Raw genomic sequence first — 25064 nt, 5'->3', positions numbered from 1 at the left:
TTATCGGGGACACGTGTACCCGTGCCCTTGATCGCTATGAGGGTGATCGGTGATCGGTGACGCATGCTCTCGTCTGCGCTCGACGGCGCGAGAAAAAGAGAAACCTTGAGTGGCGCTGTATGAACTTTATTAACATTCCGTGCCGAGCACACGGCACGCACGCAAAGAACAGAAAAAGGAACGGAAAAAACTATATTGACAGAACGGCTCGCACGCAGACGCAAGAAACGCTCGCTCGGACAACACACGCTAGAGGAACAATAGCGGCAGGCGCCGGTCATGTGGTGGTACTGTGAACGCGCGACAACAACGCACGCTATCACGTGATCGCGCGAGGATGAACACTCGGCGCGCACATGGTCACACAATGACAGCACTCGGCGCGCACGTGGACGGGCGTCGCGCTAACAGCGCGCGGGCGCGCGCGGGGTGCGAAAGTGCACGGCGAGAAAGTTTTCGAGGAGGGTCCGCGACGTCGGACCCTCACTGGGCGAGCGCAACGAAGCGCAATTTAATAAAGCACTCGCTGGAAGCACTCGCGGAAGGGCACGAAAGGTTCGTTGCGAGAGGTCGGGGGCGATCTGCTGCGGCGACTCACGCGGCGTAGAAATGCACGCGCGCACGTGGCGCGCGGCCGAGCACCTTCCACGCACAAAACGCGGGTGATAGTCATTGCACACGGCGCGCGGATGCAAGCTAATGCGAATGAGCACTACTGTTCCCGGCGAGCGAGATCGGCCCCTCAGAATGAGAGCTTCTATACACGACGATGATCGGAACTAGAGTCTTTTTGCGCAAGCAGGACGACGCGTGCACGCGACGAGGGGCTCAGAACAGCGTCCTCGGCTGCAGCACTTGCTTGCGGCGACTGAGCGACGGCGAACTCATGAGCGTCGCGGTAGATGGCGGGAGAGGGTCGACCGCCACACCTATACAGGGTGTATAAAAAGTAGAGGACGACCAAATATCTCGAAAACTAAGTAATTTAGAAAAAAATGTTACAGACGAAAGTTATATTGTTCCAAGGGCGACATAAAACAACTATATCATTTTGTTCACAGATGGCGCCACTTTTTGAAATTTCCAAAAGTTGATAAGTTAACAAAAGTTAGGGTACTATTGTAACAATACATTCTTGAGACTAAATAGGGTAAAAAAGTCTTGTACTATTTTTTCTTCCGCTAAACAGTTAACGAGATATCGTAAGTTAAATAAGTTAAAAAGTTACCAAGTTTTCTTGAAATATTTTAAAAAATATTAGGCAAATCAAAAAATATTTCAAGCAAAAGTTGTTCAAATTAATTGGTAGAAAAAGATAGTATAATAAAAATTGGGGTCTCCATTCAAGAAAAGCAATTCTTAGTGAATATTTCGAAAGCAGTGCCATATGTAAGCAAACTGTTATAAATATTTTATGTCCCACTTGGAACCATACAACTTTTGTCTGAAACATTTTTCCTGTGTCTTCTATATTTTTCGAGATATTGATATGGGACGTTCAAAATGGGACATTGTATTGGGTTGGCAACTAAGTGATTGCGGATTTTGTCGACAGATGGATTTTACACTTTCTTTTGTTTCGTTAACGTGTTCAAAGTACCTAACCTATATTTTTTTCTTATTGTTTGGACTTCTACCTTTCATTTAGTACAAAAATTATATCGATTAGTTGTTTAGTTTTGTTTTTATCCCAATTTAAAAATGGAAGAGCAAGACGTGCACTTCAGACATATTTTATTGTATTATATCCGAAAAGGCAAGAACGCGTCGCAAGCACACAAGAAATTATGTGCCGTATATGGGAATGAAGCCTTGAAAGAAAGGCAGTATCAAAATTGGTTTGCCAGATTTCGTTCTGGTGATTTTTCATTGAAAAATGCTCAACGATCTGGCCGTTCAGTTGAAGTCGATGAGACCCATACCAAGGCCATTATCGATTCAGATCGTCATAGCACAACACGTGATATTGCAGAGAAGCTCAATGTATCGCATACATGCATTGAAAAAAATTTAAAAAAGCAAATTTAAAACTTTGAATTTTCATTCTTATTTAAAATCCGCAATCACTTAGTTGCCAACCCAATATGTCTAAATAGATATATAACTGAACATATTCAACATAAAGGATGAAAATACTTCAGAAGCTGATTCAAAATACATAAATACATACCTAAATACATATATAAATACATAAATATATACAAGGTGTTAGAAAAGTCTGGAAACGGTTAAATATCTCGACAACGAAATGTTTCTGAGAAAAATGTTTCTAACCAAAGTTATAGGGTTTTGAAAGTTCTATTGAATAATCATATCCGTTTGACCTTGAGTGGAGGGGTCAAAACGCGGTTAAAGCCAATATGATTTTTTTAATAAGAACACCCCATTTTTTATCACACAGTATTAAAGATGACAGCGAGGCGTTTCCAAAACGCTACTCGACGATCCATTTTTTTTGAGAATTATCTGAGTTATGAGCTTTAGACTTTACGGTGCTGCCAGCATTAGTATTATCCAGGATATACCGCGTGGAGATCGTATGGTCAGACTTATACCACAGTGTGTGTGTGTGTGTGTGTGTGTGTGCGTGTGTGCGTGTGTGTGTGTGCGTGCGTGCGTGCGTGCGTTCGTGCGCGCGTTCGTGCGTGCGTGCGTGCGTGCGTGCGTGTGCGCGCGCGCGCGCGCGCGTGTGTGTGTGTGTGTGTGCGTATCTCATGTATGTATGTACGTGTATGTGTCAGCAATGATAAGGACCACGCAGTTAGTCACTCCCGTAGTATTTAATGAATCCAAATCCTGCTGTGTGTATGTATGTGTGTGTGTGCGCGCGCGTGCGTGTGTATGTAGGCGGGTTTCTACTGAATTAAATTCAAATTGTCTTCAGTCTGCTGCTTGACAATGATCTAATCGTAGATGAAATTCATTTAATTCGTTTCGTCCCATTTCTGATGACATATTAGGTGTATAAATGAATAATCCAATTTTTTCAGCTACATTCAAGGTTTATTTTAGAAGAAAGTAAATTAAATTGTTCAATCAAAGTATTCGCCGTTGCTTTCTATAATTTTAAGCCATCTTTCAGGCAGTTGATGAATTCCATCTCGGAAAAATGTTGTGTCTTTGGACACGATAAAGTCGTCAAGCCATTTTCGGATCTCATCCACTAATTGGAAGTGCATATCGGACAAGGCGTGTTGCATCGACCGGAACAAGTGATAATCGGATGGAGCAATGTCTGGTGAATACGCCGGGTGCTGCAAGACGTCTCAGCCAAGACTCATTATGGTATCTTTTGTATTGGAAGCAATGTGTTGCCTGGTATTGTCATGCAAAAATTTCACTGGACGTTCTCTTTTGCCAGTATACGGGCGTTTTCGTTCCAATTCTTGACCCAAGCAGATTAATTGACGTTGGTAGCATTCCGCAGTAACTGTTTCACCCGGTTCCCATAATAAAGCACGCCCTTGATATCTGACCGAATGTAGAGGAGAACCTTCTTTCCGAAGCGATTAGGTTTTGCGACAGATTTTGATGATTCGCCGGGATTTACCCATGACTTTCTACGTTTCAGATTGTCATAGAGTATCCTTTTCTCATCGTCCGTAACGATTTTCCACAAGAAAGCTGCTTTCGACGCTGCTTATTGAGAAGAGAAAGACACGCTGCCACTCGTTGATTGTTGTTAGTTTCAATGAGTTCATGCAGTTAGGCACCCATTTTCCTTCTTTCTGGATCTTTCCTATCTCATGTAAGCGTTTGGAAATCGTTTGCTGCGTTACTCCCAACTATTCTGCAAGCTCTTTTTGTGTTTGTGCCGAATTCTCAGCGAGCAGTTGTTCCAAATCATCATTATCGCACTTCGGAGGGCCTCCAGGCAGTGATGCCAAAAAAGCACTCCGGTAGCACAGCACAGGTAGGACGCACACAACGAGCGACTCCGTGTCCATGAGCGTTCGGTGCTCCGGCCGGCATAGGGCTTTAGACAAGAGCAGACGGTGTCTGTTTTCTCTGTCTTCGCCGAGCGATACATATAGCTAACTCCGCCGGCCGCGGGAATCTCGCGCTATAGATTTCTCTTTATATTTCGCCGCTCGTAGGCCCGCCTCGCGTATTTAGAAACATTATAAAATAATTCTTATGTTGTTCAGAGTATACATTGTTAAAGTTGTAGAAATAGGAATATTGTATGGATAGTAAATAAATGAGTTTTGCCTGAAATCGGTGAGTTTTCGTGTATTTGAAATATGTTTGCTATATTTCTGAGTACTATATTAGTAGATAGAATAGGGGGATTCTAACCCAAATTGCTAATTAATTATGCAAAAGACATTATTTATTAATTAATCTTTTTTAATTAATACCCCCCCTTAATTGATCCCCCCTCTTAATTGATACCCCCTTTTAATTGATCCCCCCTCTTAATTGATACCCCCTCTTAATTGATACCCCCTTTTAAATGATCCCCCATCTTAATCGATACCCCCTTTTGATTGATCCCCCTCTTAATTGATCTTCCCTCTTAATTGATCCCCCCTCTTAATTGATACCCCTTCTTTATTAGCACCCTCCTCCCCAGAATTTTTGATTCTATGAGCAAGATGGCGGCCGTGACGTCATGAGAGAAAAACGCGTCGAGCTGTAGGTGTAGACTCGAACCTGGGCCCCGCGGTTGCTATCGGACGCTCGAACCTCCTAGACCATTGCTGCCTGTTGCTAGTAGACGTCTAGTGAAGGTTCTTACAGTATGTGTGTGATGACGTCATGCATACGTCAAAAGAAAAAACATGGCGGCGGTGTAGGCCAGACTCGAACCTGGGTCCCGCGGTTGCTATCGAGCGCTCGAACCTTCTAGACCACCGTCGCCTATTGCTAGTAGACGTCACGTTACGGGTAAGATGGCGACCATGACCTTACGCATACGTCAAAAGAACAAACATGGCGGCGGTGTAGGTAGGGTCAAACCTGGGCCCCGCGATTACTATCGAACCTGGGCCCTGCGATTACTATCGAACGTCTCTCGAACGTCTCTCGGACGTCTCTCGAACGTCTATCGGACGTCTCTCGGACGTCTCTCGGACATCTCTCGAACGTCTATCGGATATCTCTTGAACCTCCTAGACTATTGTTACCTATTGCTAGTAGGCGCCTAGTGAAGGTTCTTACAGTGTGTACGATGGCGTCACGCATGCGTCAAAAGAAAAACAAAGTTGAAACTAGGACAGACTCGGACCCTTCGTTTACTGTGCGATGGTTCTACCACTTAGACCATCATAGGGTAGGTTGGAAGGGAATACGAAACGTTCGTCGAAAGATTATTTTACCATGCCTACTTGCGCCGGGCACTATGCTCATCGTTCTGAGGGAGGGGGGAGGAAGGGAAGTAAAATGGGAGACATATAGATATAGAATTAATTTATACATAATTTTATGATTTCTAGAATATAATTTATTTGTTCACGGCTTCATACATTATATTTTCTACAGCGCATGCTAACAATTCACAATCAATGAGCGACTCGAGGTCAAAGTCGCTGCTTTCTTGTATTGTTTTTGTTGCAACATGTATATTAGTAATATAATTCTTCTTTACACGAAGAATATTTACAAACCTTTTGAATTTTGAATTTTACACTAGCTATACAGATATTTTCTGATAACCATCCATACATGTGATTGATGCAATTTTCAAATGTAAATAATACATTTAACGTATCTGGTGTTACATATAAGCAATTATTAAAAATTGTGAGTTTCACAATTTGTGAGTTGTACATCTTACATGACGTTATTGTTAATTCTTCTATACGCATCGGGGGAGACGACGACTTATAAAAATTGGCCTGCAGAAATCTTTGGATGTCAGCACGTTGCCCCATTAGCGCATTCCAAGTTTTGATCGGCAATAGCAGTTGTTTGCCACGATTATCATCAATGACTATGTCTATGACGGGTTCAGCTCCTACGCTGATTCCGATATTCAAATATTTATAAGCAGTTGCAGTCAAAACATATCGGCGTCTTAAGATATGCATAGCAGGAGGTCGTGGAACGCTGAAAAGATATAGAAAATTTACATGTCTGAATCATGGAAAAATTACTACGGATAAACTAAAAGAAATAGCATTATGACACTCACCTCTCGCACATTTTCTTGCTCGGTGGAGCCTCGTCCTCATGTTGAGCAGGCATGTAATAATTTGCGTGTTTAGCGTTCACTGCAGCACCGGCAGCATACATTTTTTACTACGTAGACACACCCAAACTTTACTGTTAATGTAGACACACAACCGATGAATCTCGTGTTCACAGAGCGACTGAGAGATAGAGGTGTTTTTTCCGAAGCCTAATATTAAAGCTACTATAGGGCATCCCCTCCTCTTACTCTTCAGAGTTGTAGCGCATGCGCAGATATATTCCTCAAAACAGGAAAGTAAATGAGATGTAGATATCTTTGGTTAGACTCGGGATGGCATTAGAGATGTCGCTTCTGAACGACATCTTTTAACGATATCAGGGGCGAGGAGAGTGTCTTGACCATGGAGCGTCAGGTAGCTCAGTGGGTTTAGAGCAGTCGCCCTGCAAGCGAAAGACCCGAGTTCAATTCCCGGTCTAGCGACTACCGCACTTACGATATTTTTTTCTCTCTTTGGGACGAAATAAGAAGCAGGTCCCATCGCCTAGTACGTCCTCCTTCTTTCACGGTCGTCATTTGACTCGGGCATATCCGAACGTGTTTTCTAACGGAAAGAATATAAAGTAAAGGATTCCAAAGAGCCGACTATTCTCTGTAGTTAATAAAGAAATGGAAGACTTCACTCAAACCGAACGAGAACTGATGGAGCAATCCACACGTCTGAATTCGCGAGAGGCTTACGACGCGTGGGTGCAAAAGTATGACAAGTGTATCAGATGTTTGGAAGAACAAAGTCGAGCAAAACGACCGCGATTGTCGATTGGCGCCGCGCAATCAGTGGTGGCTCGTATTGCACGACTCGAGGGACTGAAAATTTCTGTGCGACAACGCTTCATACATGTGGGTGTTGGACACGCATCAAGAGATGCAGAATTGGTATGGAAAGAAATTGATACGGCGTTCGAAAGCCGCATATCAATCAGCGCAGTTATTAACGTGAACCATACCGAACCTCTTCGATTTCTCCAAGATGCGAAGAGTACAGTGCTCGAGCACGTGCGAAGTGCTATGGAAAGGCACGGCAATCTTAAGGTGAACACTGTGTTCAATGGTGAGTTTATCGCAGGCGACAATCATGCATTCAAAAGCATTAACACGAGAAACAGTGAACTCTTCTGCTGTAGATTTTGATAAATGGTACGAGCAACGCGTCATCGAGCCTACCTTGGCATCTTTGGAAGAATTTCAAGAACGTGATAGTGGGTGGGCACTGCTACGCATGCTTGATCTCACAGTCAATGTGAACAAATACAATCCACTGCATGCAGGATGCAACATTGAGCTGCCTCGCGAAATAAAATTAAAGAAATCCGTGATAAACGTACGAACTAGACAACGCATGTTTTGCATGGTCTGTGGTCGCGGCATTATATCCAGCTGAAAGAAATGGAGACCGGGAATCTTCGTACCCACATTACACCAAAATATTCAATCTTCAGGATATTGAATTTCCAATGACGATTAAACAAATTACCAAGTTTGAACAGCTAAACAACATATCCATCAACGTATGCACCATTCAAGATAAAAAGAAGCAAGAAGAAGCATGTACGATCGTTCCGATATGTCTCGCTAGTAAGAAGGAAAAGCATGTAAATTTGTTATACGTGCAAGATCCACAAGAGTGCAACATGGGACATTTCGTGTGGATCAAGAATTTGTAACGTCTTGTGGACATGAAACTAAGTAAGAAAAAATGCAAGAAGTATATAGGCGATCGGTAAGGAGATATTGACCATAAATACAATATAACAAATATGAAACAAAAGAATAACTCGTAATATCCATTTCTTTTCAGTTGCTTGCATTATTTTTATTCCAACGAAAAACTGGAGAATCATATCATAGATTGCAACAAGTTGAATGACAGTGCACTCATCCTGCCAACAGAGGCCAATAAGTGGCTCAATTTTACTAATTACAGCAGAAGGGAACGGATTCCATTCGTGGTGTACGCTGACCTGGTATGCATTCTAGAGAAAACGCCAAACGAAGAAAAAAAATCGTATGTGTATCAGCATCATAAAGTACATAGTATAGCTTTGTTACGTCCTGCAGATTTAACTAACGAAATTGTCTTTTCCTCTCGCGGATTTATATTCTCCTAATATAACTATAATAGGAATATATACATATATAAATATAAATTAGGGAACAGACCCATCTGGCGAACAGCCGTCGCGCCAAATGAAAGGCGATTCGGGAAAATTCCACAACAGGAAACAGTGCCCTGTTGTAAAAATCTACGTCTTCGTTTAAAGTTTATATCTGGATAGTGTTCGCCAAGTGTGTCCGTCGTCCCAGCTATAAAAATTTGAAACTCCGCGCTAACAAACCTTCAGTGAAACAAAGCAACTCAGAGCATTCCTGCTCTAAAACTTGAAACTTACATCTTCCCAATCCAAAACCATATGTGCCTTATCAGTCAACCAACCAAGCCTACTTCACTAATAGTCGTAAAATCTGATCTCAGCCTTTGATTTACGGCATTTTGATTTTTCCAGCCGGCCACTTGTATACATTTCTCTATCTCAAGAATCCACCACCTCCACGCTTGTCGCGCCTAATTCATTCAGCCAATCATATCATATCCACCTAAAACTATGAGACACCCACGCTCCACCCTTTAGCCCTTCCATATTCATATCTCCAAAAACTAACTGTCTCCTCCCACGATGTCTTTTAACTTCGCTAATGGCTGAGACTTTTTCCCACTAAGACCAATTCACCCCTTCCTCAAAGGTCATCTCTCTACCCACCCTGATAGCTTCTGCCTCCGATTATCACTATAAAAACCGCGGTAATCCGCCTCCGCGACACTTCCACTTCTACTTCTAATTCTACTCTGAAAAAGGCAGTCACACTCTCACTCGGATATTCTGTTTTGAGCATTCAGAATTTAGATTTCAAGTCAGATATTCAGATAATATTTCTACGATTCATATATCCGAGTTTGTGCAAACATTCAAAGAAATCAGCAAAAGGCATTAGTGTTTGTGTTATAATTGAACAACCGGAAGGGAGTGGACGAGCACAACCTAACCTACCGAGCAGGAGCTACCAAACGACAATTTTATTTTTTTGCTCACCTCCCGGATAACAGGAGTCAGCAGTAAGTTCTGTTTTTTTATATACCCTTATTTATTGGTTTCACCCGTTTATTGAAATACATTTTCAGTGGGCTATTATTATCGTTCCGTGGTATCCATTCAACGAGTCCTTGATTTTTTCGAGACAGTGTACGGGATTAGAGATTCTTATGAATTTGAACACCAACTACAATATCTCCGATCTATTATAAATATCTCATTTGAAATTGATTATCACCCAGACCCGACACTCCTACCCCCTTTCCTACTCCGACGTTTACCCCTTAGTCCTCCCTCTTCTCCTACACGCGTTTCTACTCCTTCTATCCCTTCAATATCGTATTCTCCCGTCTCTTTTTCCGAATTATCCATCCCCTTAAATTCACCCGACCACTCACGCTCCCCCTCACCCGACTAACTCTTTACTCATATTCCTTCCTTTTTTTTTTATTATTATTTCCTCCTTCTTTCACTTCTCATACATACACACATACACATACACAGTCATTCATCAATTGTATTAAACCGCGCCGTAATTCATTTTGTTATTATACTCATTTTAATAAATCCGTTTATATTTCATTCTTTTTCCAATTGATTTCAAAATCACATACACCCTTCCAACAGTCAACTCATGGTCCTATCCCCGGTAAAGGGATTCGCGTCCCTGACCGAAAAACGGACTGCTCGTCGTACGTCGGTGCCCGAGTAAAGGGACCCGTCGGGTCCCTGACCCGTTCACTGACATGCATGTACGAACGAGATTCGCCTTACTCGCGAACGAAAAGGTTGCGTTCTTTCTTTAGGACGTAACAGCTTATTATGTACGATGTTCCTACGATGAATCATTATCCTCATATCAGTGTCGTCGCGATCCGAATTGCATTTCGTGGTTCGTCGAGGAACTTAAACAATTAGCGCATCGTATAAAAATTATTCTGCGTAATAATGTCCCTATGGAAATTTTATCACAAGAACAGTGCGCAGCATTTTATAGTGCAACGCGTTGTCATATATGCGAAAAATTATTCGCAGTGGGGGATATACACGTACGCGATCACTGTCATTTAACCAGACAATAGAGGGGTCCGGCACATTCCAATTGTAATTTAAATTATACAGATTCCTATTATATTCTGATAGTTTTTCATAACTTATCAGGTTATGACGCTCATTTTATTATCAAGGAAGTAGCCACCGCGTTCGAAGGTCACGTCGATGTACTACCAATAACGAAAGAAAAATATATTTCATTTACCAAAAATATTAATGATGCAACAAGTAAAACATCAGAATGGCGAAATCATATTAAATTGCGGTTTATCGATTCGTACAAATTTCTCAGTACCAGTCTCGATAAATTAGCATCGTTTTTCACTGGAGACAAATTAAAAATTTTTCAATCCGAATTTAAAAACTTATCCAACAAAGATTTTGATTTATTAACGCGAAAAGGTGTCTTCCGTACGAATATGTGGATTGCAATGACAAGCTACAGGATCAATGTTTGCCACCGTGCGAGTTATTCTACAGTTCGCTGACAGATGATATAGTATCTGAGAGCGATTACACACACGCCGTGAACATATGGGAACGGTTTTCTATTCAAACCTTAGGCGAATATAGCGATTTGTACCTGAAGACTGATGTTTTGTTATTGGCTGATATTTTCGAAAATTTCCGCGATAGTTGTATCAAAAGTCACGGTCTAGATCCCGCGCATTATTACACATTGCCAGGTTTCACGTGGGACGCAATGTTAAAACATACAAAAATTAATTTTGAATTACTCACAGATATTGATATGGTAATGTTTATCGAACGCGGTATACGTAGTGATCTGAGTCAGTGTTCCGGTAGATACGCAAAAGCCAATAACTGATACATGCTATCTTACGACATGTCGAAGCCATCCTCATACCTCATGTACTTTGATATAAATAATTTGTATGGCTGGGCAATGTGTCAACCGTTACCATACGCTGAATTTAAGTGGGTTGATGATACGTCGAATTTTGATGTTTCATCAATACCGCTAGATTTGCTCACAGGTTATATTCTCGAGGTTGATTTGGAGTATCCCCAACACTTGCATGATGCACACGTAGATCTACCGTTCTGTCCGACGCAAACGAAGCCCCCGAACAAACGGCAAGAAAAACTCCTTACGACTTTATATAATAAGTAGTGTTATGTTATTCATTATCGCAACCTGCAGCAGTGCATACGCCATGGTCTTCGTATCGAAAAGATACATCGCATACTCCAATTCGTACAATCTTCATGGCTACGCAACTACATAGAATTAAATACGCAGTTTCTAACGCATGCAACAAACGATTTTGAGAAAAATTTGTACAAATTGATGAACAACGCGGTATTCGGCATAACAATGGAAAATGTTTGCAATCATGTCGATGTAAAACTTTTGACAAAATAGGATGGACGATGAGGTGCTGAGGCAATGGTCGCAATGCCCAATTTTCATAGCAGGAGCATCTTTTCAGAAAATTTGGTTGCAGTTGAATTGCGAAAACTCGAAGTGAAGTTCAACAAGCCGATCTATGTGGGTATGTGTATTCTCGACATATCTAAGACCTGCTTGTATGAATTTCACCATGAGTACATGTCACCTCTATATCGCGAGAAATGTAAAGTACTGTATACGGACACAGATAGTTTAATTTACCATGTAATGTCCGATGATGTATATGAGTTAATGAAACGTGACATTGCTAGGTTTGATACGAGCGATTATCCTCAAAATAACATATACGGTATACCGCTTAAGAACAAAAAAGTTCCAGGGCTTATGAAAGGCGAAAATAACGGAGCTATAATGACAGAATTCGTCGGGCTCAGAGCAAAAATGTATGCGCTGAAAGTAGAAGGTAAAAAGTATACTAAAAGGGCGAAGGGTGTTAAGAGGAATATTATAGCGCGAACGATCAATTTTGACGATTACACGCATTGTTTGAGAGAGGAAATTGAAACGAGTTGGCGTCAATCGTACATAAGATCCAAGTTGCATGAGGTATACACGGTGTTCGAAATGAAAACTGCTCTCAGTCCATACGATGATAAGCGATTTATTATGCCTGATTCGATAAAGACATTACCATGGGGACATTATAGTATACTATTATAACGTTTATTTGTTTTATCAGCTATTTTACAATTAAATATGTCATCAAATGTTCTAACAAAACTGTATTCATTTTTTACAATACATTATCCTTTTGTGTCCATGAATTATGCGAATTGTCGAATCACAACCATTTTACATATACTTTGTCACCTTGCCTGCGCAACACCTTTTCTACTAAGTATACATCTGGATTGGTGAACACTATGTAGTTCGTGTTCGTAGAAACCCCCGGCGATAGGTTTCCCGCGCGAGTCTGCGAGTAGGTAAGTTGCAGGATTAGTTGTCTGCATTTTGACGATTTTAAGCACTTCGGTTGTCCAATTCGGTGTATAGCCTTTTTCAAAGATAGTTTTGAATTTGCTGACACGTACCAGATCACCCACTTTGAATTTCGCAGGCGCTGCAATCTTTATGTTACTATAGACTGTGTTTAAGAGCTTATTAGCAATCGTAGGAGTCACATCGATAGGACGCATGCCGATAGTTCGATGTTTTCGCGTGTTGTATTCAGCGACGAGGCGCGGTAACGAGTCGATTCATTTGTAAGTTTCGTTGAACGTAAACATTTACCACATGTTATTCTTTAACGTGCGGTTGAATCGCTCCACAGTAGATGCCTTCATTACTGAATAAGTCGAATAATGATTGACACCGTGTTTCTTCACAAGTCTCTGCAACTCTGTATTGTAAAACTCCTTTCCCTGATCAGTTTGCAAGTTCTTCAGACATCTTCCATCCGTTCGAATTATCTTTGCGAATACCTCAGCTATCTCCTTTCCGCTTTTGCTCTTTAACGGCACAGCCCATGCGTGCTTGCTCAGTACATCGATAATTGTGAGTATGTAGTGGTGGCCTCCATTGAATCGCGAGTAAGGACGCATTTCCACCACATCAGCCTGCCAAAGATCATCGTATCCACGCACTATGACGCGTCTGCGAGGAAAATTTCGTTTCGCTAGAGCGTGTAATTCTTTCACTAGTTGTTGTTTTTCGGAATGTTTCTTCTCATTATTTTTCCCCGTTACTCGCCGAGTCGTTTTCCCACCATGTGTGAAGCTCTGTCGCTTTACACCGGCAGAAACAGCTGAAATAGTACGGATGAGTTGCTTCTCTGAAATTTTCTTCTTTTTGTTAAATTTTGACGATTGCTTCACCATTGCAGCTCGTAATGATCTGTCTCTTGCTTATGTTGATACTATATGTCGATTCAACTGCAATATTCTACTTTTATATTTTCGACGATTTCTTTATCTCTAAATCTGTCCAGTCTAAAATTCGTTCTGTGTTCTCATGAATGCTATTTATGCTCAGTATGTTTTTCTTCTGGTAGTCTTCCAGCCAATCCTTCAATTTTTTTAACATTCTCATCTACATACTGCTTCGTCTCAACGTTACTCTCATGCAGTAGAAGCTTTATAGCATTTATATTCTCATCCACATAATTTTTATGTGCAACATCATTGAAGGCTCTCGGCCGCGTTACATAATGTATCGCGTGCCCTGTTGCGTCAAAACCTTTGCCATCGGCGGTTAGACAAAGGGCATTTTCATACGTATCGTTTGGTTGCAACATCATTCAAATGATTTCTCACACCTGCAACACATTCTTCCACATATTGTTTGGTTGCACCAACGTTACTGTCGGCTTCAGGCTGCACTACATGTTTTATCTTGCGCGATTTTGCATCAAAAACTTTGACAGCGTTTAAACAAAGGGCAATATTCATATATTTTATATATGTAATTAATATATTTATAATTACATATATTTCATATATGTAATTTTCAACATGTTCATTCCATTGATGCGCTCGATCAGTTTTCGCACCATTGTTTTCTCGCGACACTCCAAACTTATTCATCGACATTTCGGAACAAGTTGTACCGACTGACTGACTTGTGTCAATGCCACGCTGCTTAATTTATAATGAGACCAGCTTCACGGAGTTCTTCGATAATTGATAAAATTTCATACTCGTACGAGTTGTTGCCAGCTTGGCGCGAAGCGTCCAACAATCGCAGACGATCCACCAGCTCGTTGGGATCTTCCTAATGCACGTAATCGATATTGTTGTCATTTAAGGTCATCATAGCTTGCGATGCGTATAAACCTTTTCCTCCCACTTCATTGCTCGACGCATCTGATACTAAGGGCGCGAATATATGTTTATATTTGTGTCCCTTGTTACCGAGTATAGGATTTTGCGGGAGGTACCCGCGTCTGTGAGTATTTGTCGCCAATAGTATATTTCTGTATTTTTGCATATCAGTTTCGGTGTACACAGAATCGTCGGGAATTCTTTTGAATATTAGCTCGTAAAGACCGGGTGTTCCAATGTATCCTGTTTCGCCTATGATTATATTATCGTCTCTATCCACATCGATACGTTTATCACCGAGCATCGCTCCATTGTTACTAAGACGTACGCCGTAAACATAATCTATAGTGTTATCTTTTCCACTACTTAGCATAGCTCCCATATATTTTTGACCCAACGGACCAAAATGATCACGTAAAGTTTGTTCTTTGTACGTTCGCAACTGACGTCTACCGGTTTATCGGGGGTTTCGGAAACATTCTCATCATCATCATCATCATCAGTGAGTAGATTGTCGATCGGTGAAGGTTCATGCGACATTCCATGTAGTTCCTCATGTTGTAGAGCTTCCGTCGATGTAGGAACTATCAGAGGATCGTTTAATAGTTTCCGTTTCGGTGTAGTCAATGCGACTGGTGAAAGTTTTGCCTTACGCTTTATCTTTTTTTCGGGTGTTAATATTACACTCTTTGTTTCTTCGCTTGCACTCATTGATAATGGCTCAGTTTTAACATCAACGTTACTTTCCACATTAGCGCTGCTTCCCACGATTTGCTTGAGAGGTTCAATAATAGGTTTAAAGTGTCTCTCGAATGCAGCATTTTCCACCATTCTACCGGTTTTCAAAGCGCGATACTTCTTGCGGATCGATTCGCTCGTTTTCGCAATCTCTTCCGCTACCTTTTCACGATCCATGATCTTCACGCTACTATTCATCATAGATATGTTTGTCTTGTGAATGTTGAAGATGTTACCACGTTGAGGTTAAAATGACGATTGTGCATCTCACAGCACAGCAAAGTCGTTAAATCCCTTCCTATATCGTCCGTCGGTCATTGAACTGTCCTTATCAATCACTGTGAAACCATATTTATCCTCCCATCATTTGCAACACAGTGTACTGAAATCCTCAGATGACATGTCAGTATTCACATGATCATTGTACACATGTTTCAAGTTGGTACCATCCTGTTTAAAGAGAATCAGAAGATTTGCATTGTCCCGTATAAGATGCTTGGGTATTTTTGCTTACGTCTGACAGAGATAGAAACAGTCAACGCTCGAATGACGACCCATTACAAAGTATTCTCTTATCGTATCTTGTTTGTCACATGCAACGTCATCAAAGATAAAAATGGAATTTTTGGGCGCTTCGGTCGTTGCAATCACATCGCTGTTATTGGAGAATGTAAAGTATCAATTTCATCTATCGATTTCAGCAGATTTTCCAAGTAGTGATATTTAGGTTGTTGCAACGATTTCGAGAACACGTACAACTTCTCGAAACATAGACCGTGCGGACTTTCCAACAAGCTGATGGGAATGTTTGTCTTGCCGCAATTCGAGGGACCGCATATGATGCCGCGTATGGTGTTCGGAAGCATGTTTTCATGCCTGCGCGCCTCTTGCTCAAGCATTTATTCCGTTTTATTGTCGAAATTTGTCACGCATATCGACGTTGGTTGCTTCACGAACCGCATGTTTCCCCCGTGAGTCGCAAAATAATTTAAATGTGACGCTGATTTAACTATATATATAAATATATCAAAGTACATGAGGTATGAAGATGGCTTCGATTGGTCGTAAGATTGCATGTATTGGTTATTAGCTTTTGCGTATCTACCGGAACACTGACTCAGACCACCACGTATACTGCGTTCGATAAACATTACCATATCAACATCTATGAATAATTCAAAATTAATTTTTGTATGTTTTAACATTGCGTCCCACGTGAAACCTGGCAATGTGTAATAATGCGCGGGATATAGACCGTAACTTTTGATACAACTATCGCGGAGATTTTCAAAAATATCAGCCAATAACAAAATATCAGTCTTCAGGTACAAATCGCTATATTCGTCTAAGGTTTAAATAGAAAACCGTTCCCATACGTTCACGGCGTGTGTGTAATCGCTCTCAGATACTATATCACCTGTAAGCGAACTGTAGAATGACTCACGCGGTGGTAAACATTAATCCTGCAGCTTGTCATTGCAATCCACATATTCGTACGGAAAGACATCTTTTCCCGTTAATAAATCAGAATCTTTGTCGGATAAGTGTTTAAATTCGGATTGAACAATTTTTAATTTGTCTCTAGTGAAAAACGATGCTAATTTATCGAGACTGGTACTGAGAAATTTGTACGAATCGATGAACCGCAATTTAATATGATTTCGCCATTCTGATGTTTTACTTGTTGTATCTTTAATATGTTTGGTAAATGAAATATATTTTTCTTTCGTTATTGGTAGTACATCGACGTGACCTTCGAACGCGGTGGCTACTTCTTTGATAATAAAATGAACGTCATAACCTGGTAAATTATGAAAAACTATCGGAATATAATAGGAATCTGTATAATTTAAATTATAATTGGAACCCCTGTATTGTCCGGTTAAATGGCACTGGTCGCGTACGCGTCTCGCACCGCGAATGATTTTTCGCATATATGACAGCGCGTTGCACTATAAAATGCTGCACACTGTTCTTGTGATAAAATTTCCATAGAAGTATTATTACACAAAATAATTTTTATACAATGCGCCAATTGTTTAAGTTTCTTCGACGAACCACGAAATGCAATTCGGATCGCGACGATACTGATAGGTGAATAATAATTCATCGTAGGAACATCGTACGTAATAAGCTATACTTTATGATGCTGATACACATACAATTTTTTTTCTTCGTTTTCTCTAAAATGCATTCCAGGTCAGCGTACACCACGAATGGAATTCGTTCCCTTCTGCTGTAATTAGTAAAACTGAGCCACTTGTTGGCCTCTGTTGGCAGGATGACTGCACAGTCATTCAACTTGTTGCAATCTACGATATGATTCTCCAGTTTTTCGTTGGAATAAAAATAATGTAAGCAACTGAAAAGAAATGGATATTACGAGTAATTCTTTTATATCATATTTTTTATATTGTATTTATGGTGAATATCTCCTTACCGATCGCATATATATTTCTTGCATTTTTCTTTACTTAGTTGCATGTCTACAAGACGTGACAAATTCTTGACCCACACGAAATGTCCCATATTCTCTCGTGGATCTTGCACATATAACAAATTTACATGCTTTTCCTTCTTACTGGCGAGACGTATCGGAACGATCATATATGTTCCTTCTTGCTTCTTTTTATCTTGAATGGTATATACATTAATGGATATGTTGTTTAGCTGTTCAAATTTGGTAATTTGTTTAATCATCATTGGAAATTCAATATCCTGAAGATTGAATATTTTGGTGTACGAGGGTAGTTTGATAAGTCAGTGACTTTTTTAATAAAAGATATTTTTTTCGGCAAATAAGCGTTTTATTTCTCAACGTAGTCTCCTTTTAGCTCGATACATTTAGTCCACCGTTTTTCCAATTTTTTTATTCCTTCCAAATAATAGGTTTTCTCAAGGCCCTCAAAATAGGCGTTTGTTTCAGTGATGACCTCTTCATTCGACCCAAATCTCTTACCGCCCAGCCATTTCTTCAGGTTTGGAAACAGGAAATAGTCGCAGGGGGCTAAATCTGATGAATATGCTGCATGGAGTAGCAGTTCGTAGCCCAATTTATGGATTTTTGCCATGGTGACTACACACGTGTGCACCCGTGCATTGTCCTGATGGAACAGCACTTTTTTCTTCGCCAAATGCGGTCGTTTTTGTTTCAAATCAATATCGAATCTGTCTAAAAGCTCTGAATAATATTCGCCGGTGATCGTTTTACCCTTTTCAAGGTAATCGATGTGAATGATACCGCGTGCATTCCAAAAAACTGTGGCCATGACCTTGTTGGCCGACAGACCCACCTTGGCCTTCTTTGGTGCACGTTCACCCGAAGAAACCCACTGTCTTGATTGTTCCTTGGTCTCTGGTGTGGTGTGATGGATCCATGTTTCGTCTACGGTAACGAAACGGCGCAAAAACTCCGTTCGGATTGCGGCTGAACATCGCCAAACACTCCTTTGAAATGGTCACACGGTTGCGCTTATGATCGAGTGTGAGCAATCGCGGCACCCATCGCGCGGATAGCTTTTTCATGTCCAAATATTCATGTAAAATGTGATGTACCCGCTCAGTTGAGATGCCTACAGCCTCAGCCACTTCACGCACTTTCATTCTCCGATCGTCCAATATCATTCCATGGATTTTATCGACGATTTCTGGCGTGACGACCTCTTTTGGGCGACCTGAACGTTCGGCGTCACTTGCGCTGGTACGACCACAACGGAACTCAGTAAATCACTTCTTAACCATTGAAATTGATAGTGCAGAGTCCCCATAGTATTTATCAAGCTTTGCCTTGGTTTCGGTGATGGTTTTCTTACGCAAAGAATAATGCTTAATCAGCACACGAAATTCACTTTTTTCCATTTTCGTTAAAATTCACGAGGTTGTCTGCTTTCAATGGCTGTCAAACACTAACTAAATGGCGCAGCTTGCCCAAACTTGTACAGTAGTCTATTAATAGATGGCAGTTGACGGGAGCAGTGCTGCATTTAAAGTTACTGCGCGGAAAATTCAAAAAGTCACTGACTTATCAAACTGCCCTCGTAATACGAAGATTTCCGGTTTCCATTTCTTTCAGCTGGATATAATGCTGCGACCACAGACTATGCAAAACATGCGTTGTCTTTAGTTCGTACATTTATCATGGCTTTCTTTAATTTTATTTTGCGAGGCAGCTCAATGTTGCATCCTGCATGCAGTGGATTGTATTTGTTCACATTGACTGTGAGATCAAGTATGCGTAGCAGTGCCCATCAACTATCACGTTCTTGAAATTCTTCCAAAGATGCCAAGGTAGGCTCGATGACGAGTTGCTCGTACTATTTTTTCAAATCCAAAGCAGAAAAGAGTTAACTGTTTCTCGTGTTAATGCTTTTGAATGCATGATTGTCGCCTGCGATAAACTCACCATTGAACACAGTGTTCACCTTAAGATTGCCGTGCCTTTCCATAGCACTTCGCACGTGCTCGAGCACTGTACTCTTCGCATCTTGGAGAAATCGAAGAGGTTCAGTATGGTTCACGTTAATAACTGCGCTGATTGATATGCGGCTTTCGAACGCCGTATCAATTTCTTTCCATACCAATTCTGCATCTCTTGATACGTGTCCAGCACCCACATGTATGAAGCGTTGTCGCACAGAAATTTTCAGTCCCTCGAGTCGTGCAATACGAGCCACCACTGATTGCGCGCCAATCAACAATCGCGGTCGTTTTGCTCGACTTTGTTCCTTCAAACATCTGATACACTTGTCACACTTTTGCACCCACGAGTCGTATGCCCATCGGGAATTCAAACGAGTGGATTGCGCTAACAGTTCTCGTTCGGTTTGAGCGAAGTCTTCCATGTCTTCATTAACTGCTGAGAATAGCTCTGCACTTTAAAATGCTTTACCTTATATTCTTTCCATTAGAAAAGGTTTGGATAGATTAGAACAGGTTTGGACACGCCTAAGTCAAATGGGGGGGGGTCTAAAATAAAGATAGCCACATCTTGTTTCTCGGTTTGAAGAATGTATCTGCGCATGCAGATACATTCTTCAACTCCAGATACATACAACTCCGAAGAGTAAGAGGAGGGGTGCCCTATAATAGGTATAATAAAGGGTTTTTCAATAAGGGCGGGTCGATGTTGCAATGGAATAAAACAAGCTGTGTGATGTATTAACGAAATTATTTTTTTATTTGAAAGGCTCATGTATGCCATTATGTGTGGAATATAACATCGTTCAAATGTCCGCCGCGGCTTCTCACGGTGGCACGGATCCGAGTGGTCCAATTTTCAATGATTCTGCCGCATAGATCCGGCTGAATTTGAGCGATGGCCTGAGTTATGTTGACTTTAAGGGCATCGGTCGATTGCGGCTTATTGGCATAGACCTGCGACTTCAGAAAACCTCACAAGAAAAAGTTTAGCGGAGTCAAATCGCACGATCTTGGTGGCCAATTCACGTCACTTCTGCGAGAGATAACCATACCCTCAAATTGTTCATGCAGAATGTCCATCGTGGCGTCCGCTGTGTGGCACGTAGCATCATCCTGCTGGAACCACATGTCGTCCACGTCCGTCGTTCAACGGATCGTTCAATTTGGGCCAAAAGAAATTGGTTATCATCGTTCTGTAGCGCTCGCCATTGACAGTGATGGCCTCACCAACGTCGTTTTCGAATAAGTACGGACCAATGACGCCGCCGGCCCAAAATTCGCACCAAACAGTAACTTTTTGTGGATGCATTGCTACCTGTTGAACCTCGTGTGGGTTGGCGTCATGCCATATACGGCAATTATGCTTGTTAACATAGCCATTCATCCAAAAATGCGCCTCGTCGCTAAAGATGATTTTTCGGCCAAAATTGGGGTCCCCTTCCAAATGCTCCGAAGCCCAGTCAGCGAACAAATGGTGTTGTCTATGGTCATTAACTTTGAGCTCCTGGGCCAGTTGGATCTTGTACGGGTGGAGGCCCAAGTCCCGACGCAAAATTAGCCAAGTTGAAGTTTGCGAAAGGCCGAGTTCTTGTGCACGGCGAGGAATTGACTGCCTCGGGTTCTCCTGCACACTTTCACTTACAGTGGCGATGTTTTCGGCTGATCTGGCGTTTCTTTGACGTACAGGTGTTGGCTGATTGTTTACCGAACCGGTCGTCTCGAATTTGGCCACCAAACGTTGGAGAGTCGACTTTGAAGGGCCACCGCGTCTGCCGTAAAATGGGCACAACGCGTGCAACGTTTGCACTAACGAACACTCATTTTGGTAATAAAGTTTTATCATTTGGACGTGCTGCTCAATCGTGTAACTTGTCATGGTGATTTGGCATCAGTGACTGAATAATAAACAATAGGTTAGACAGACGCCGCCAAAACAACATGGCCGCCACAGGCTGCCAACATCGACCCGCACCAATTGAAAAACCCTATATTAGGCTTCGGAAAACAACTTCTGTCTCTCAGTCGCTCTGTGAACGCGAGATTCATCGGTTGTGTGTCTACATAGTAAAGTTTGGGTGTATCTACATATTAAAAATGTATGCTGCCGGTGCTGAAATGAACGCTAAACAAGCAAATTATTACATGCCTGCTCAACATGAGGACGAGGCTCCACCGAGCAAGAAAATGTGCCAGAGGTGAATGTCATAACGCTGTTTCTTTCAGTTTATCCGTAGTTTATTAATTTTTCCGAGATTCAGACATGTAAATTTTCTATATCTTTTCAGCGTTCCACGACCTCCTGCTATGCATATCTTAGGACGCCGATACGCTTTGACTGCAATTGCTTATAAATATTTGAATATCGGAATCAGCGTAGGAGCTGAGCCAGTCATAGACACAGTCATTGATGATAATCGTGGCTATTGCCGATCAAAACTTGGAATGTGCTAATGGGGCAACGTGCTGACATCCAAAGATTTCTGCAGGCTATTTTTTATAAGTCATCGTCTCCCTCGATGCGTATAGAAGAATTAATAATAACGTCATGTAAGATGTACAACTCACAATCTTTAATAATTGCTTATATGTAACACCAGATACGTTAAATGTATTATTTACATTTGAAAATTGCATCAATCACATGTATGGATGGTTATCAGAAAATATCTGTATAATTAGTGTAAAATTCAAAAGTTTTGTAAATATTCTTCGTGAAAAGAAGAATTATATTACTGATATACATACTGCAACAAAAACAATACAAGAAAGCAGCGACTTTGACCAGGAGTCGCTCATTAATTGTGAATTGTTAGCATGCGCTGTAAAAAATATTGGGTGAGTGCAAAAGTTCGTGCGGAGTTTGTGAGTAAAAGTCACACAGTGATTAGGCAAACAAAAATCTTTATTCAATCAATGATATATTCTCCATCGTTTTCTATAATCTTTTCCCAACGTTCTGGCAGCATACGGATGCCTCGATCATAAAAACTGCGCGGTTTAGATTCGAAGAACGAAGAGACGCCGTTTTTAAGGCCTCCAAAGAGTCAAAGTTTTTTCCATTTAAATAATTTTGCAATGACCGGAACAAGTGATAGTCAGATGGTGCGATATCAGGAGAATACGGTGGATGCGTTAAGATCCCATTTCAGGCTCTTCAGCGTCTTTTTCGAAACGTGTGGTCTGGCGCTGTCGTGATGAAAGACGACTCCCTTGCGATTTGACAAAATCGGACGTTTCTCTTTTATTTCTCGATTCAGATTGGTTAATTGGCGACAGTACTTGTCCGAATCAATCGTTTCGCCAGCGGGGAGAAGCTCGAAATAGATTATGCCCTTGCAATCCCACCAAACAGAGAGCATCACCTTCATCGGATGCAAATTGGCCTTTGGCATTGCGTCACCATGCTCACCTGATTGTTTCCATGTCCGTTTGCGCTGAACATTGTTGTAGAGGACCCATTTCTCATCGCCCGTCACTAGTCGATCCAAAAGCGACTCGTTATTGAGCCGCCCGAATAAAGAAACGGCTGCAGAAATTCGCTTGATTTTGTTCTTCTCGGTCAGCAAATGGGGCACCCATATATAGAGCTTCAAATCGAATCCCATCTTTTTTAAACGCTGAAAAACGGTTGATCGGTCAACGTTTAGTGCTGTAGCAACTTCTTCTGTTGAAATTCGCGGATTATTGAGCACTAAAGTACGCAAAACATCGTCATCAATGTCAGAAGGTCGACCAGAGCGTGGCTCGTCTTCAAGGTTAAATTCTCCGCGCCGAAATTTAGCAAACCATTTTTCCACAGTTCGTTTAGCTGGTGCTTCATCCTGATAAACATCCTGAATGTTTTTTACGGCTGCGGCAACGTTTATTCCCTTCCGAAACTCGTAAAGCATAACATGCTGTAAATGCACCTTATCGATACTCATTTTTAAAGTGATATTTCTCGAAGCAGTTTGTATGAAAACAAATGATTTTTTTTTTAATAACAGCTGAAGACGTCACCTTTCCAACGTTATATAATATGTAGATGGAAGTATTAATGACAACACTTTACGACGCTTATAACTCCATCTATTGAAACTCCGCACGAACTTTTGCACTCACCCAATATAATGTATGAAGCCGTGAACAAATGAATGATATTCTGGAAAACAAAATTATGTATAAATTTATTCTATATGTCTCCCATTTTACTTCCCTTCCCCCTCTTCAGAAAGATGAGGATAGTGCCTGGCGCGAGTCGATATGGTAAAATACCCTTTCGACGAACGTTTCGTATTCCCTCCCAACCTAACCTATAGTAGCTAAGTGGTAGGACCATTGCAGTAAACGAAGGGCCCGGAGTTTGAGTCTGACCCAGTTTCGACTTTGTTTTTCTTTTGGCGCATGCGTGACGCCATCATACACACTGTAGGAACCATCACTAGGCGCCTACTAGCAATAGGCAACAATGGTCTAGAACAGAACTCGGCAAAATGTGCACGCGACGGCCGATTTTCGACCATCTCCGCCCACCGCTATTCGCTTTACCTCACCGCTCTGCGCGCTGCCTACAAGCCGCTCGAGCCTCAGGAGCGTGTTTCCAATAGTTTTCCACGTCACCCATGAAGTACTATTGTTGACGCGTTTTTTTGAAGTGGTATCCCCAGTGAGCCTAATCCACTGATGACTGTAACAACCCGTAACTAACTGAACAGAAGCGAAATAAAATATGTTAAATGAAGAATATTCAATTCGATTTTCAGCGTCTTTCATTGGTAAGAGTGGAAACGTCAGTTTGGATATTGCATGTAGCGAGTCGCATAAGACGTGGTAAGGAATCGTCGTTTAAAGAAGAACACTTCTCATTTTTTATAAACTTCATTTTTGAAAAATGAAGAAGCCTACTGGGGATACCACTTAAAATGGGATACCATTTAAAAAAAACGCGTCAACATTAGTACCTCATGGGTGACGTGGGAAACTATTGGAAACACGCTCCTGAGGTTCGAGTGGCTTGTAGGCAGCGCGCGGAGCGGCGAGATAAAGGGAATAGCGGTGGGCGGAGATAGTCGAAAATCGACCGCCGCGTGCATATTTTGCCGAGCTCTGGTCTAGGAGGTTCGAGAGACGTACGATAGACGTTCGATAGTAATCGCGGGGCCCAGGTTCGACCCTACCTACATCCCGGCACGTTTCTCTCTCTGAACATACGCGTGACGTCACGGTCGCCATCTTTCCTGTAAACGTGACGTCTACTAGCAATAGGCGACGGTGGTCTAGGAGGTTCGAGCGCTCGATAGCAACCGCGGGGCCCAGGTTCGAATCTGGCCTACACCGCCGCCATGTTTTTTCTTTTGACGTATGCGTGACCTCATTACACATACTGTAAGAACCTTCAC

Source organism: Harpegnathos saltator, unplaced genomic scaffold (genome assembly GCF_003227715.2).
Source record: "Harpegnathos saltator strain DR-91 unplaced genomic scaffold, Hsal_v8.6 scaffold98, whole genome shotgun sequence".
Lineage (NCBI taxonomy): Eukaryota > Metazoa > Arthropoda > Insecta > Hymenoptera > Formicidae > Harpegnathos > Harpegnathos saltator.
This window is presented reverse-complemented; position numbering follows the sequence as displayed.